Genomic DNA, 16,463 nt, shown 5'->3' on the forward strand with positions numbered 1-16,463 from the left:
CTTGAGAAATTTCCACTCATAGCCAGCATTCATGCTCCTCCAGAGGTACAGAGACTGAGCCTTTTGGAGTGGATGCATGTGGAATGGAAACTGTGGCCGTTTCTTGGGGGGAAGTGGTTTCCTTTGGGGAAACCCCTTTGGATAAACTTTTTCAAGGCCTATAATCTTCCTAGGTTTCTCTGGGAAAAAAAATGTGAGGGGATAAAGTACAGGGTTCTGGGAGTCTAGCACATTCAGTTCTGCTTGGCTAAGAATGTGGGGCCACTGGAACAGAATGGGTGAATGAATATCATTCATTCAAGTCCTAGTCTTGAGAAATGGCATGTATAGAACTAGCAGTAAAGGAAACAAAAGGTGGTACACGTTTTGATTGCTCATCAAAATGAAGAGGCATTCAGGAATGTATATGACATTGTGGAAGAAGTGAAAAAAATAATCATTTAAAACATAATCTTAGCTCAAATGATCTTTAGTTCGGAAATTTACTCTTAACTGAATTAGTTACATGATCGGGATGATTTATAAGGCTGATCGGTACATGTCTTCCTAAAAATATGGTTGTCACATCTAGATGCTTAGCAACAAACAGATAACTAATTAGCAGGTTGGTTCAGTCTTTCCAAAAATAACATTTTAATATTTATTTAAACATGAAATTATAGGAAGAGACTCTTTTAGGAAAGGATATCTCTTGACTCTCATTTTTTTCATCGTCTGAATATCCTTTTCCATAGTCAGAATGGGCAAAATGACTTTCAGAATCTAAGCTCCATAAGTGAAATCCAGTATTTTTAATATGCACACAGCATCATAGTTAGAAAGAGGGTGCTCTGCAACATTGTCTAGGCTTTATCACAGTCCCAACAGAGTCACTGCTTGCACAACTATAGGTATATGTACTTCCATCTACTTCTCATATCGAGTTACCTATTTATGATACGCATTGACCTTTCCGATCATTTTTTTCATTTATTACAAAAATATGAGAGATCAATTAAAAAATACAGGTTTCTACTATTAAAGAAAAAAAAATCCTGTTAACTTTGGAATAGGATTTGCAAAGGGGGAGGGACTTACCAATTTAACATTTTATAGCAGTATTCAAGTACATTTGACTAAGTAGGATAATCCATTTATACTACTAATGCTAGTAGAACTCTTAAACTTGGATGCGGAATGTACTTTGGGAAGTATACTTCTTTTTGTGGGAAAGTTCAGGAAAGCTTATCTACTGAAGCAGACATAGAAGGTCAGCATCTGCTTATTATTACAACTCCTTTATATTCCATGAGGGACTAAAAGTAAACCATGAAGAGACTTCTTCATGCACTTACAATTTAATATTAAAGTACTGAACTGAAGCTTCCTATACAAGCATACATTCAACAAGAGGAAAGCTTTAAAGATGACCTGAGAGAGGATAGGATTGGAAATTTGTAGTGAAGTTGCTTAAGAAATAGTTTCTGTAACACAGTGGGAATTATAGATGCTTTGGCTTTAATATTTATACTTAATAGCTTTGAAACATTCAAAAGGATAAAAACATGGACAAGGTTTTAATGTTACAAGCTACAAAGAAGTTCATATATGCTAGATCTGTGTTCATGAGCAGATGTATCTTGATTTTTTATTATTCTGATACTTTGGTTGAGGTATCTGTTTAGTTCTGTAAAAGAGCACTTGGGGACAGTGTGAAACACAAATAATACTTGGAAGAAACACAGAAGATTCAGTTTTAGGGATATAAAAGTTTTTGCCATATATTCTGTTGGGAATGAATTGCAGTATAGAAAGGTTTGGTTTGGTTTGGTTTGGTTTGGTTTGGTTTGGTTTTCACTATCATTTGTATTTTAGAACAATTGCCTAATATTATGAACAATACAGAAAATGATAATTGGGAAATAGTAATATATGGAATGTTGATTTCTTTGTGCAAACCAAATGGCACTGACATTTTATTGAAAACAATATAAAAAAATCAAAAGGGGTATTTTTATTCATTTATTTGTTTGTGTTTTGCTTTTCATCGGTTGCTAACATAGTAATATAAAGGCTCCTGTAATTTGTATATGCAATTTGCCTAAAAAAAAATATCAAGATTCAAGAAGAAACTCTTAATAAAAGCCATCTCCACTCTAATCCTTAGCATTACATATCTATGAATAGGCTGGTAAAATAAGGGCATGCATTTTTGATGCTGCTTTTTATATCAAGCATAGTCAAGTATCTTTGCTAAAGCAGACACAGATTATACAACATGTAACAAACAGTGCAACAAAATCAGAAACCAGCTGTGGGCTGTCTGCAAATTAATCTGGTAGCAGCTCTAAAGAGTTTTAATGAAAGGTCAGTAACAAAGAAATAGTGCAGTGCAGAGCAAGGATACCAAGGACAATAAAAGCAAACAATAAATTATATTGTTGATTTTTTTATAGGAAAAACATAATAACAAGTAAATAAAAATTAACTGTGATAAAGCTTGCTTGCTTGATATAGTGTAGACATAAGAAATAATGCCAGTTATTTTATTCTGTTTCTTTTACCAGCAATTAACTTGATTCTGCTTTATGTTCTCCTTTGGTTCTCTCACTTGTTTCAATGCATCCAAGAAAAGAAATGAATTGCAACTGTTGTAATGCAGTTTCCCAGGATGATACTTCTGAATCTCCTCTCTCTTACTCTCTCTTTCTGTGCTCCCTTGAAAGCCACAAGTTGAGAAATTCAAAGCCCACACTGCTGGCTTTGATATTTCACTTACAGAAGTAGATAACAAAATGTTAAAGCAAAGGAGTGTTCAGAGTCTGCAAAGAAAGGAATTCAAACAGATCTCAAAAGAGATTTAAGAATACATTCCTATACATGATGTGACAGAAGCAAATCACCTCAAACTCAGTGCTAGTATTTATCTGCAATTGCATCCTAACTCTTCAGAAATGCATATTATTCTATGGGGTTCTATAATTAATCTTAATATATTAATGTGATGTATTACATTATACTATGCTATTTAAATGCACATTTATATGTATAGGGAAGTCATCTAAGGAGGATATACACTGTGTAAATCCCCTCACCTTCAAAAGGGGGTGGTGGAAGTCATGTAAAATCCCATACACAAGGGCCTGAGATAATGTAAAATCTATATTTCTGCTCTGAGAGCTTAAGGGAAAGTGGACTAAATAATATAAATAATAATAATAATTATAATAATAATTCTGATAGATCCTACAAAAAAGGATACCTATATTGGCTGGTTTTACATCCTTTGCTAAGCTATGCTTATTCAAGGTTTTTGCTGCTCTAATACTGCCTAAACTGGAAGGATATATCTTCTATTGGCTCAACCATCACTCTAGCCTTTATGTGATCTATCAAGGGCTACTTTCCAAAAGTGTATAGTCTAGGGGGCCATGGGAATGGTCAAAAGTAAAATGGATACGTTAAGCATCTGTAAGGCTTACATCAATTATTTGCTCCTTATACCTATGTCTCACCTCCCAGACCTCCAAAATAAGTCAAGTAAGGCCCAATATTTTTAGCTCCAGCCGCCCAGGAAAAGCAATGCTAGCAAGTCATATTAGTTGCTGAGCCACACTTTTTGAACCAAACTGTCCCTGTGATGCTTTAGCACAATGGATAAAACTGAGTCAGAACATTAGCACATGTAGCTCATTCTCCCACTAGTATAAGTGATCTTCTTGCTTTTAGTCAGATCTTATAAATGAATAGTGAACTCATCTAATGAATAATGATAAGCCTTTTGTCAAAGCAGAGTATCTAAGAGACAAAACTAAGAGTTGGCAAAATTTCTACTGATGTTTAGAGATATAAAAAAGGAAGGGAGCAAAGTGAAAAACATGAAATATTAAAAAGTAAGGGATGGAGGTGAGTGAATGCTGAGTTCTTATAGCCATGTTTGGACATTATTAAAGCTTATCTCATGTAGAAGCTAACTGTACATACAAAGCCTTTTCACCAACAGACATTTGCACTGAATGCATAAATGTGTGCTGGAAAATTGTATCCTTTGAACAGCATTGGTAGGGTCTGGGAGTTATTGTACCTACATAGAGTACTCACCTGTGGATTCCCAACAGGGCTTGTGTTGTGCATTTGTGTGTGTCTGTATATACTGCAGTCTGCCTTATCTAAGTATTAACAATCTCTGTTGTAATAAAGTTTTTCATATTTGTGTGTAACCTCATGGGGAGGGAGGAAAAGATCATACTGGTTCAGAGTTATGGCATTATAAACCAATATAATTTAAGAATGCCAGAACAGAGATGGCAGTTTTAAGTATGGTAAATCTTTCCATATTTCCCATCCACTGATGTCATTTTCTCACAGAATATAATGGAAGTATATCTACACGTTCATATATAATTCACAGTACATACAGTAGTGTATACAAAATATGCTATATTTTAAATAGTAAAATCAGTGTTTTTAGGCTCAATGGGGTTGTTAAATCTCTGAATTAAGTAAGGATCAAAATGTGTTTTCATTCTAATATTCAGAGGACTAGAGGTTTTCATAGTGGTTTTCCTTTAATAAATAATGTTAAAACCAGTGCCTCCTACATTTTTTGTACCTAAAATAATGCTTCCCCATTCAAACATAAAATTTCCACTTTAATAGAATAAAAAGAGCTTTCTAAGATGCATATTGGTAGCATTGATTGTTCTTTTTCAAGTGTGCTTTCTTGAGAGAAACAAATAATATTGCTTTAACTTTCTCATGCATTTTTCTGATTTTTACATGGATTTATGCAATGTGGCAATGATCAGTCAATTTTCTTTCAGTCACAAAAAGTTTTGAAAAAGTATAATTAGTTGTGTAGAATTACAGGCCATTCAGTCATGTGAGCTGCAGAACTGAGTGTGTGTGTGTGTGCACGAGCACATGCCCATTTTCCATCTTTTCAGATCCAATACAGCACTTACTATTCCCTGAAGAAAGCCAGAGGAGAAGTGTCTGTTCTGAAAGAAGTACCCACAACTGGTAATTCAGTCACCAATACAATGTGTATGAAAGATAAATGGACAGATAATCAAAAATGCTTCTTTTGTGAAAATCCACATGAGCAGTGTTCAAATAATCCCATGGAAGATAAAGCGCCTATTACCTGCACAGAGTGTAAGTCCCTCTAAGCAAGGCTTTGCCAGTGTGAATGACTGATACCATCTGGAAACAGAAGATTGACAAGCCAGAAGACAGTTCAAGATAACAATAGGGCACCTGAGATTCACTGTGGGACTTTATCACTGTCTCAGTGTACAATGAGTAGCACAAACTACAAGTGTTTTGAAGTGTAAAGGGACCCCCTCCCCCTTCAGTTCCCCTTCACATACAAGTGAAAGAGAGTCAACTTGATTCCAAGGTGTAATGAAGAAAACCAGTCAAATTGTCATTTCACTTTTTAAAAAACCAAATAGGGAATTAATTGGCATATTTTCCCTTGTGGGAGGAAGTAAAAACACACATATCTTCTTCTCAAAAAGATTTCCAAGAAGTAGGAGTGCTTTATCACAAACAACAACAAAAATAGAGTTTACCATATAATTAAACAGCAAGAGTGCTTGTTAACACAGATATATAAAAGCATAGGTATAAATATCCATTACATGACACATTTTTGTTTCAGAAGTTTAAATCTTTGGTTGTTGCTGACTTGATTAATAAACTCCTTAATGCCACATAATTCTAATATAGTCCAACAATTATATCCTGTTATTTGCAAATTAATGTGCTGAATTCAGATCAATAAACACATACTCTAATGGTGGGAGGAGGGGAAATGGCTACTCACTCCTTCCTCTTGTTGGCAGTTCCACAGCCTGTCCCCAGGAGACTCTTCTAATGATCAAATGAAGCTATCCAATTGTATGAATTGGAATACAGGAGAAATGAGAAAAGAACAGCACAAAAGTAATCTTCCATCAAAACTTTCCTAGATTTTTCTGGATCAGAACAATATAGTTGTATTGGTACTGTGTCTTTTTACACTGTATAAAGCTGCTTTATACACTGTAAATACGTCAAGCATTGTTTGCCAAAATTGTGTTTCTGGCAGAATAGTGTTATTCAGTGGGTGAGTAAATATTAAGCTGGCACATTCTTTTGCAACTCAATGACTGTCAGATAGCATGTTAAGTAGCTACAATGAAGAGACTATAGTTTTAGAATATCTGAAAAGGACTTTGGGCTTTAGGTAAGGATGCCTTCATACCTACTTCCTATACTCTTTCCTTACCATTAAGGTAAAGGTAAAGGTTTCCCTCGACGTAAAGTCCAGTCATGTCCGACTCTAGGGGGCGGTGCTCATCTACGTTTCTAAGCCTTAGAGCCGGCGTTGTCCGTAGACACTTCTGGGTCATGTGGCCAGCATGACGACACGGAACGCCGTTACCTTCCCGCCGAAGCGGTACCTATTGATCTACTCACATTTGCATGTTTTCGAACTGCTAGGTGAGCAGGAGCTGGGACTAGCAACGGGAGCTCACCCCGTCGCGCGGATTCGAACTGCCGACCTTCTGATCGGCAAGCTCAGCAGCTCAGTGGTTTAACCCGCAGCACCACCGCGTCCCTCTTCCTTACATCCCCCATTATTATAATCACTGTTGCTTTGATGCTACAATGAAAACAAAGGAAACAGGCTGTTCATTCATTCCCACGTTCCACTGCAGGCCCATAGTAACTCTGTAGCAAGAAAGAATGGATGATTCAGCATTAAAGAAACAAATTAGCATTAACTCAAACTCTGTAGCTTCATTCCAACATGTTTACAGTACAAAGAAAAGAAAAGCAAAACTTTACAATACTATAGGCAGGGAATAGAAAAGCATACCAGATATTATGCTGAATACCATCCACTCAGAAGGGCTTAGGAAGCTTAGGATAGGAGACAATGCTTTTGAAGTGGAGCTTCAAAACACAGGCAAGGGATGCATTCTTGACTGGCTGGGAGTGAATGAAGGATTATGTCATCCATTTCTGACTTCAAGAAGCTGTGGGTGGCCAAACTTGCAATGGGGAAATGAGAAATTGCATGTCTGTCCAATGTCTGAAACACTTCTCACAAAGCCCTGGTAATGGTGACCCTCAAGATACTACTGCTTTTGCTTTTTCCAATGTGCTTTTGTAGTGGCTAGTGCTTCAAAGCAGAGCTTACATGACACATTATACTTCCCCTAATTACATTTATGTTGTTGGCAATTTTAAAGAATCTTGTGGACAGATGCCCTAAAATTGTCTAGCATTGGTCAATAATCAATGTAGTTACAGTTGGAGAAAAATTCAAGGAGAGGGGGAAGAGTTTGCTTCACTCACTGTTGAGTAGGTCAAGTACAAAAGGGCAGTAAATATTTCCAAGCATCTTGCTGGAGTTTCACAATAAGCTGTTGTTTACTAGGAGCAGTGTAAGCAGACTTACTGTGCATAATGAGACTCTAGTCTAGCGTTGTCAGGATATTAATTTATATGAATAATGAATGTCAGGAATACAGTAGCAACAAAGAGTGGACTTTATAGTGAGACTAGGAACCTGAAATGCAATCCTTCTCTAATTAAGTTGAGAGGTTTCTTTTAATTATATCACTTTCAATGCCATGCAAAAATTATGAGAATAACAGTATTTCCGATTCTTATCACCTTGTACCTTCATTTTCAGAAGATAAATTCATAGACAGATGAAGCAAGATGGAATCTAATAAATATATTCAAATTTATACAAATTTATACTATATCTGCAGTTTTAGCATTCATGAAATCTCTCCAGAATGAAGGACTAAATTTAGTGAGCCCTCTCAAGTGGGGGGGGGGGGGGGGACAGGGAAGAGAGCAGTGGGGAATCAAAACACTTTTTTACCCATGACGGTAATAGGGAAGGTGGAATATTCCTTTAATTCCCTGAAGTTATTTTTAAATGAATAATTATTATTACATTTGTTTAAAAAAAAAAGGGAATCATAAGATTTTGTTCTCAGAGAGCTTTTTTTGCATGATTGGATAACAGTAGTACTGGAGGGCATCAGTAACTTCAAATTTGAATGCTACCTACATAATATGTGGCTAGATCCTAAAGTTATATCTGTGATTGCTCTTCCTAGGTTCATAGTCTATCATCTGTCTGTCTGTCTATCTATCTATTTTTATTATTTAGTTTCATCTCTCTCTTTATTTATAAAATGCACAAATCTTAGGCAACTAAGCAAGAAAAAGGAGAAGAAAAATAATATACAAAGTAAAAATATATCAAATATAAAATTACACTGTTGGTGCTTTAAAAGTTTGAGACAAATAGTTTACAATGTTTTCTAGATGAATCTATGCAGTTATGCACATATTATATAACATTTTTTTTTCTTCAAAAATAGTAAGACTGTTCCTTTTTATCAGTGAATAATGTCACACACAGCAAGTCCCTCTAGATTTCCTTTCCTGTCCAGCAGAAATGGGAATGGTATAACAAATGCAAGAAGACCATTCACATTTTTTGTACCTTTTTAAGGGACAGTGAGGTTAATAGCATTTCCGTATGACTGTGGTTTCTTTCATGTAATGTGACCCAGTGGGTTACATATTAAAAAGTAGGAATAAGAATGTGCTGGAAAATTAGAATTATAATGAATTGGGAAGGATTAAAATTTATAACCAGAAATAAAGAAACAATCCCTTTTTCACTGCATCAATGGCAGGAGCAACCTCTTTAAAATATGTCTCTCTGCTTGTGTAACCACTCTAAATAAGAGCAGAAAACAGTAGGTAGTGAAGGGGAATATGGCAGTATTCTTCTCTCAAAGTATTTGAAAAGCTACTAATGGACTATGATGCAAAGGTAAATCTGTCAGCTTTTCTCTTTTCACCCTTTTCTCAGTTTAGATTTTTTTCATAAACCTTAATATGTTCAGCAAGCAAAACATGAGAGACACCAGCTTGTAAAATATTACAATCCCACAAACAAAGTGTCAGTACAGTTTAATAAATTGCAGTGAAGTAGATTTGTGAGTTAAGCATCAGTTAAGTTTGACATTAAGGTAAGAAAGCCCAATCATTTGAAATGTGGTGATACAGAAAGTTGGCTACTATACATTATGGATATAATGTTACCAGTTGGCTACTATACATTATGGATATAAAGTGGAAATATAAAAAGACAGGGTAAAGCATACAAAGAGGCAGTTGTGACTAGATCAGCAAAGAAACCTATATAGGAGATGATTGACAGACAGAGACAGATTTTTTTACAGTACTTATAACATGTTCCAATCTCAAATGTCTCTGAATGGCCTACTATGTTAAAGAAAAAGAAAATAACAACACTATAATAATAGCTAAATTCAGAATGATATGAAAACTAAAAAAAAAAAAAAATAGCACAGAACGCGAAGATAAAATCCCACATAAAACCCAATATAGGCCCTCAATATCGGTTAGCTGGGGCAAAAAGGTATGTTAAAAAGCAGCTGTAACTTGTTTGTGGGATTGCAGCAAGGTGGGAGCTGTTCATAATTTTGGATTAAAAAATATTTCCATGGGTAGGGCCCTGCCAGAGAGGGGGGTGGAAACACACACACACACACACACACACAGTTTTTAGTTGTAGCAATCACAGAAATTTGGATTATTTTAAAAAGTGACAGATGAATAGAAGGTCAGACCATCAATACTGATGGCTGTTTACTGTCTTCTGAATCATAGATCACATGTCTTATATGCTTGTTGCTTGGAAGAGACAGCAGAAGGGGCTTTATTTTCTCTAATCCAAAAGTGGGGTGGCCTCTTCCTGACACAGAATGCTAGACTGATGGCCTGGATCCAGCAGGTTCTTTTTTTTTAAAGAAAAACTAAAAAATCTCTTAAGCAGTTTTAGGGATGTCCAGATTTGGGTCTGGTCATTTTGAAGAAATTCTACTTTGCTTTGGAAAGTCACATAATAATATTAAAGTTGGCCAATTCATTAATAATGCAGGATTCAACAAACTGATGTAAACATCTAGTTATCTGTGAACAATCTGAGTGCTTTGGCCATTGAATCATATAGATATGAACCAAAAGTATCACACATATATGCATACATACCTACATACATATATGATTACAGTTCTATTATACAGCCTACAGATCCACCTTGATTTCTCAACAAATCCCTTATCTGGGAAACTACATTTGCAAATGTTGATTTTGAATTGGAAATGTAACGAACTGTAAAAAAAATAAAAGACTGAGGGTTTTACTTTGTAGATTTATTTAAGTTGTAGAAGGGCATTCTACTGAATGAAATCTGGATCGCAAAAGTACATTTTTATATCTAGGAGCTCATCTAGCATAGTGTCCTGCTGCAAATTGAAGAAGTCTCAGGATATTCTATAATAAGGCAGAATATGTAGAAAGTGTCTTATAATGTAAGTGTCTTACAACATTTTCAGTTTAAAGGTTTCCATTAAACTGTCTTATTCACTATGGCTAGAAAGTAGGGAATGAAAATATATTTCTAGACAATTCATTATTCATATAGGACAAAAACTTATTCACTAATACTGTTAGATCAAGTGGAAATAAAAAAATTCCTCACATATAGGTCTTCCTAAGTGATTCTTTTATTTCCAAGCTAGTATAGCAATTCTCCTGGATTATATTTTTAATATTTGAGGCAATGAACTGATAGTGTATGGGAATAAGTCATCTAGAAAGCAGCTGTTATTCAATTAGATTTCATATATTTTCATATGTTATAAATTGATTGTCATCCCATCCCATTCCATCTATAGGACAAGTTTCAGCTCTGATTTTCAGATACCATATTGTTTAGCAATAACATTCTTCATTGACAGGTCTTACAAAAGAATGCAACTTTTTTTCTTAAGGAGTTGTTCTGTCTACTTAAAATCAGTTTATATCAACTGATTCAATCATATTCAATGTCATTCATGGTCTTTTTTATTTGGTTCTTAGGGCTACTTCTCCAAATAAACAGTCATTTATATTACAAACACAACAGGATGAGCATTTTTTTAAAAAAAGTGAAAACATAATCCTTAAGACTGAAATGATTCTGAATATCATTCATTTATATTATTATTTTAACACCTCACCAGCACTGAAAAGAGGAAGCTGAAAGGAGCTTTCTCCACATAAGTGATGTGAAGTAAGGATTTTATCTAGAAGAATTAAATGGCCACATTAATTATTCAAGGTGAAATTAGGTTGCCTCAATGACCTGGATACTTTTATACCTTATAATACCTATTACCCTATACCTTATAAAACTTCTCATACCAAATCTTCTTGACCCTGCTTTTTCCCTCCCCCTGCCTTCTCTCTTCCACCAAAACTATATCCCTAGCCCTGGGAAAGTGCTACAAACATATATTTAACCCATTAATGTTCTTGCTGCTGGAGCCAAATCTAGTGGCTGTATTAATATAACATGTTGAACTTAGTTCATTTTAACTTTGATTAACTTTTATTTGTGGTTTTAGTGTGTGGTGTGATCTCAAAACACTTGGTTAGTTTATACTTCACTGTAGTGAAGAAGCCTAGAAAAGAGTTAATACAGTAATCAGGCTAAACATGTTGTGTGAACACTGATGTTCAGACAAATCTATGAAATCCAAGTGATTAAAATGACTTGTCACTCCGGGAACTTATAGGAAATCAGATTCTAATTCTGAAGTTATAATGGAATTTCAGGCAGTATTACCGTAGCCTTGGTGTTGATGAAATGTGTGTGTAAAATAGTTTCAGTTAAAACTCTGGATTGAAAAATCTTCATACGTGCTCGTGAAATTGGAAATAAATGGGTTTAACATCATAGGACCTGTATATAGTGTTGCAAAAACATATTACTAGAATGTGCCACAGTCTTCAAAGAATGCATAATGGAGCTTGACAGAATGACATTCTTTTCTTCTTTGCACAGGCAGAAATATATATGACCTGACAGCAAACCATAAAGAGAATAGAGTTTACATTGTCATGAATATGTATATAGCCAAATTCTGAATGATTAAAAGTCTGTGAAATAAATTACTATACCATGCTGAAATAAAATTAACTGAAGAGAACATGAAATTAAAGAAGATAATTATCACAGTGAAACTGAGTAGGCAGTGATAATACAGTATTGCAAAGTCAAGTGATGAAAGACAATGTCAAGTAGGTCTTTTACTTATTTACTTACTGTTATATAATTGCATAGCTTCTATATTCCAATCCATTCAGATCACTTTACACTATAGAATAATAAGCTAGAGTAATAAAGTCTAAAAGAGATAATCCAGAATGATGTAAGGAAAAACAGATAGTTAAAGAAGAAGAAAATAAACACAATAAAGTTTTTATAAGATTACATAAACATATGATGTAATGACACAAAGGCCAGATAATGTGATGTCATAAAAACATGGTATAATGTAGACAGTTCTGAAAAAACTGAATTATAGTTGGTGCCAACTAAGCTAATGGCAGGAGCATCAATGTCTTTACTTGTTCTTTGTAAGCAGGTAGAATGGCTGCTATAGACGTCTACTGAAAGGACAGGAGAGAAATTGATTGGATAGACAACCAATTGACTATATGGAAAACTGACTACTGTATGTGGTCATTTTAGAGAGCATGTCTGATATCATGAATCTAGTCCATATAACCTTACTCTACAATAAGTTAAAACATTGTGTATATTTACTGTGTTGGTGCAATCTGCTCCTGCTTGCATACCAGGAGTGTACTCCCACTAATGTACTACCTTTTCTTATGGGAAAAAAAAAGTGTATATAACCAGCTGGGTGACCTTGGGCCAGTCATTCTCTCTCACGCCAACTCATCTCACAGGGTTGTTGTTGTGGGGAAAATAGGAGGAGGAAGTATTTGGTATGTTCACCGCCTTGAGTTATTTATAAAAATAATAAAGGCAGGATAGAACATAAATAAAAAATAAAATAAATAGCAGAAGTCAGTGTAAAATACGTATCACTTTGAGTGGTGGGAGTGAGGTATTAGGGAAGCTATGAAAGAGAGCAGATCAATACAAATACAAATACAAATACAAATACAAATACAAATACAAGTGTGTGTGTATGGTGTGTGTACATACACACCACACACACTCCTAATTTTGTTTTTAGAAAACAACCATCAGATAAAATTATTTCAAAGTTAAGGACCGATTTGCAAGTTGAACCTTAGCTGGAAAAAATGAAGATGAGGCAGAACTGTATATTCTTCTTTAGTTCTGCCAGTGAAGAGGAACTTTACCAAGGATGATCCACCCTAGCAGAGGGATGCATGAGATCTGAGGGAGGCAGAAAGCTACTGCTGCTCATATTGTAGAGTATAGAGTAGATAGAATGTGGTGGAAAACACATGGCATTTGGCAGAACTAGATAGCAACAATGTGGAAACACTTGCTGTAAAAGTTGGCATGACCTGTCTAAGGCCCTGGCAATTATCCTCCATTTCCTGATCCAGGAAAGCTTGAGTAAGTCTGTGCCATAAAGTAAGTTCCCAGCCAAACCACACATAAGTTTCACAGTTGATGTATATCATCAGCTTTCCAAGACTTATTGAAGAACTGAACTGATTCAGCTGTAAATATTAAGAGGTGCTATTTGTAGGGTCTAGGTGTCTTCAGTTTAAGGCAGAAGTACAAGTAAATGGCTTTGCCTAATTCAAGCAAGTAGCAATGATTAATCAAAACTGCATTACTGTGCAGTCTCCCTTCCCTTCCCAGTTTGGTTAATGTTATTAAAATGCAGTTTTTCAAGTAATCATAAAAATATCAATGCACAACTCAGCAGGAGACGTTTGGTAGATGTTATTTTTTAAATGTTTTATTATGAAACACTTATGATGAATTAGTTATAAAAAAAGTCAAAACATGTAAAATTAATGTTCAAAGATACAATGCATTTTTTATTTAACTGACTAAATTATTTCAAATGGCTTTTAGCCATGAATTATAGTTTTGTGAAGAACTAATATAGGTTTTAGAGGGAGAAAATGTAGAAGCAGTGAAAGACTTTGTATTTCTAGGTGCAAAGATTACTGCAGATGCTGACTACAGTCAGGAAATCAGAAGACACTTAATCCTTGGGAGAAGAGCAATGACAAACCTTGATAAAATAGTTAAGAGCAGAGACATCACACTTACAACAAAGGTCCGCATAGTTAAAGCAATGGTGTTCCCCATAGTAGCATATGGCTGCGAGAGCTGGACCATAAGGAAGGCTGAGAGAAGGAAGATAGATGCTTTTGAACTGTGGTGTTGGAGGAAAATTCTTGGACTGCAAGAAGATCAAACCAGTCCATCCTCCAGGAAATAAAGCCAGACTGCTCACTTGAGGGAGTGATATTAAAGGCAAAACTGAAATACTTTGGCCACATAATGAGAAGACAGGACACCCTGGAGAAGATGCTGATGCTGGAGAGAGTGGAAGGCAAAAGGAAGAGGGGCCGACCACAGGCAAGATGGATGGATGATATTCTAGAGGTGATGGACTCATCCCTGGGGGAGCTGGGGGTGTTGACGACCAACAGGAAGCTCTGGGTTGGGCTGGCCCATGAAGTCACAAAGAGTTGGAAGCGACTAAATGAATAAACAACAAACAAGATAGGTTTGTCCTACAAATTGATACTAATGACATAAGAGTTATTAAACAAATTAATATATAACTTTACTTTATTAGCATTATGTCCCCCCTGTGAAAAAAGGCTCAATGCTTAAACACATTTCTAAAATCACAGAAATATCTAAGAGAATTTGTTTGACTATTGTTATTTTATTATGATTGGCTGTTGTTATTTTACTATGATATACTAATTCTTCTAAAATTCACTGAACCTGAATTTGCATTATCAGTCTAAGTTGATACCTTTACTATGGTTTTCTTTAATTATGGTAACTAAGTTATAATTAAAAAGCTGATAGGAAAATAAACAAGCATACCAATCTGGTGCCACAGCCAAAAATCGCACCATTAATTAAACTTCTCCTGAGAAGTGAAGAGAAGAGAAGAGAAGAGAAGAGAAGAGAAGAGAAGAGAAGAGAAGAGAAGAGAAGAGAAGAGAAATTTCCCACTGTAAACAAAGAGGCATGTCCTCATAGATAAGTGATTCCACAAGGATAGGGTTTGACTCCAGACTTCTTTCCCCTTTTATACCAGAACTGTAGGATGCTAATTACTTAGGAGTATAAAGGTATTATTTGATCCCATAGTACAGAATCTGAAGTGCTTTGAGGATTTTGTATTCCCACAGATACAAAATTGAATATTTTTGACAGAAATATTTTCAATGTTCTGTCACATCATAGAGAAAATCAGCAATCTTAAGATGCTTCTTAAGACTCAGTCCACACAGAAATTGGCCAAAGGGAAATTATTATTTTTAAATAAATTGTTTTAAGTTCCCAGAGAAAAAAAGCAACAAAGTCAGCAAATAATCTTGCATTTTGTACCCTGACTTGACTGCTCAAGCAACCATCAAGTAACAATGGATTCATTTCAACGCAGTCCGTGAACGGCGTAACAACAGCATACTCTTCTTGAGAAGCTCAATTAACAAATAATGCAACACAATGTTTGCATTTTCAACTTGAACGCTCGAAATTTCAATAACATATCTTATACAAATGCATTGCATTTTAGCAATCCACTTGAAAAACAAAGCACTTCAGACTGGAACTTCATTATTACATCACAAAGTGTAAACTCTAATTTTCCCTTGGGTTGGAAATATTTTGTACAACATAGTGCAAATCAGTATAAATCAGTGTAGGATACTGACAAGAAGTCATGCTGTAACCTTATACATACTTACCTGGGAACAGCCACAAAGATTTCATGGGATTTCCTTCTGAATATCTATATTAAACACACACATATAAAGCTATGAGTGTTAATGTTTTAATCAAAGGATCTGAAAGTCTGTATTTCTTACTTTTATAAATTATAAAATAATTTATGCTCAGGTTAAACTTATTTGGTAGCCAAAACAAGTTCTTTGGGTTAATTTGACTGTTTGACATCTAGTTTGTAAGTATGTTTATAATGCAATTTCTTAATTGAACTCTGTGATATTTCCTGAAATTTGGTATACATATTCCAGATATAATATGATACTGAAAAGTCAATATACCAGTTCAACTTCCACACTGATTTTTAAGTATGCAGGAAATACCTGATATGCAGTACACTGTGACTGAGCTCAATCACCTTAGCTCAATTCAAAATTGGGTGTATGTGTGGCGGGGGGCTGAAGCTGAAAAATAGATTGCAATGCATTTTGTGCTGTGACACCTATTACATTTTATAGGGTTTTTTTTAACATAAAAGTAATAGCTTTCTTAGAAATCTTTGAACCTGTACATAGTAGAGCATATGTACTGTATATATTATTATAGAAAATATTATTTCAGAAAAAAAGCACCACCAGTCCTCCCTCCCTCCCTCCCTCCCTCCCCCCCC

This window comes from Candoia aspera, chromosome 8, assembly GCF_035149785.1.
Source record: "Candoia aspera isolate rCanAsp1 chromosome 8, rCanAsp1.hap2, whole genome shotgun sequence".
In the NCBI taxonomy this organism is placed as follows: Eukaryota; Metazoa; Chordata; class Lepidosauria; order Squamata; family Boidae; genus Candoia; species Candoia aspera.